The following is a 1834-nucleotide window of genomic DNA, read 5'->3' as shown; positions in this document are numbered from 1 at the left end:
TGGATATAGACAGCCTCATCCCTGTTGTCTGTGGGTGTGGATATAGACAGCCTCATCCTTGTTGTCTGTGGGTGTGGATATAGACAGCCTCATCCTTGTCCGTGGATGTGGATATAGACAGCCTCATCCCTGTTGTCTGTGGGTGTGGATACAGACAGCCTCATCCCTGTTGTCTGTGGGTGTGGATACAGACAGCCTCATCCTTGTTGTCTGTGGGTGTGGATATAGATAGCCTCATCCTTGTTGTCCGTGTTGTAGATAAAGACAGCTTCATCCTTGTTGTCTGTGGGTGTGGATATAGACAGCCTCATCCCTGTTGTCCGTGTCGTGGATCTAGACAGCTTCCTCCCTCCTTGCTTTTCTTCTTTGCTTCAGACTTTAGCCTGACTTCCAGACAGATTTCCAGCTCCGACTTTCCATAGCTTTCGCCTCTAAAATTCTTTCGCTGTTGTGTTTTGTTGTTTTTCAAGACAGGGTTTCTCCATGTAGCCCTAGTTGTCCTGGAATTTGCTCTGTAGACAGGTTGACCTCGAACTCAGAGATTTGCTTGCCTTCTGAGTACTGAGATTAAAGGCGTGTGGCACCACTGCTTGGACTATAAAATTATTACAATGGTCTATTTCTCAGTGCACAGTTCAATGTCATTCAGCACGGTCAGTGTCATACTGTCCCCTCTTTCAAGTTATGAACATTTTTCCGTTCCAAGGAGCCCCCTGCACTCCTAGCCACCTCCTCTTGGCTGTTTTTCTCCTCTGTGGATTTAACTGTTTTCTGGATAGTTCACATACAATACCTGGCCTCGGTATCTTGGCTTCCTTCAGCGGTGCTCTCAGGATCATGCTTTGGGGCTCATTCCTGCTGTGCCATCTGTCAGTAATTTGTTCCCTTTGTATGGCTAATAATAGTCCACTGTGTATTTGTCTACCATATAGATGTGGTATTGTGTTGTTCATGTCTGGTAGCCAGGTTGTTATTGACAGCTGTGGATAGTGAACTAATAACATTGATGTACAAATGATCTTTTTGAATCTATTTTGTATATGCTTAAAAGTAAGATGATTTCACCATACAGTAATTCTACACTGAACTACATTTTAATAATACATTCGTGTATCTATTTATTTGTGTGCACACGTGCACCCATGCACATATGGAGGCCAGAGGACAGCCTGCAGGAGTAATGGATTCCAGGGGTGTTTCACAGGTTTGGTGTCAAAGCCCATGTTTTAACTTTGTAACGGCGTCACCAAACTGTTCTCCATAGCAGTGACGCTGCTTTACAGTCTCATCCCAATGTCTTCACATTCTTAGTAAAACAAGCTCCTCCTGCATCCTTTTATTAAAGTGTATGCGTCTGTGGGTGAGAAATGAGATCCCACTGTGCTTGTGATTTGGATTTTCTCCAATGACTGGTGATACTGAGCCTCTTATCAGCTTACTGGCCATTTGTATATTTTGGGGAAAAAAATACTCATTAAGTCCTTTGTCCATTTAAGAAATGGGTTATTTTTCAAATGTAAGAATTATATATATATTCTATACCCTTACAGATTTATGATGTCCAAGCATTTTCTCTTACTCTATAACTTACCTTTTCACTTTCTTGCAATTAAAGAATTGATAGGAATTCAATTTGAAATACATTTCTTATTTCAGGAGGAATTTTTGTGGGCTTGGAGGAAGCAGGCCCACATGTACGTGTGTCGAGGCCAGGGGACACCCGCAGGCCCACACGTACGTGTGTCGAGGCCAGGGGACACCCGCAGGCCCACATGTATGTGTGTCGAGGCCAGGGGACACCCGCAGGTTCACCTGTGCATGTGTCGAGGCCAGG

The 1834-nt window shown here is 44.0% G+C and overlaps 1 protein-coding gene across 3 annotated transcripts in view; it reads left to right on the top strand.

The window, feature by feature from the left end:
- The window catches only part of Tpd52 (tumor protein D52), a 97011-nt gene that overhangs the window by 72782 nt on the left and 22395 nt on the right, over positions 1-1834 (top strand). The gene's annotated exons all lie outside the window — the stretch shown is intronic.

This window comes from Microtus ochrogaster, linkage group LG5, assembly GCF_000317375.1.
Source record: "Microtus ochrogaster isolate Prairie Vole_2 linkage group LG5, MicOch1.0, whole genome shotgun sequence".
Classification (NCBI taxonomy): domain Eukaryota; kingdom Metazoa; phylum Chordata; class Mammalia; order Rodentia; family Cricetidae; genus Microtus; species Microtus ochrogaster.
Note: the sequence above shows the minus strand (reverse complement) of the source record. Positions and strands in the feature narration are given on the sequence as shown.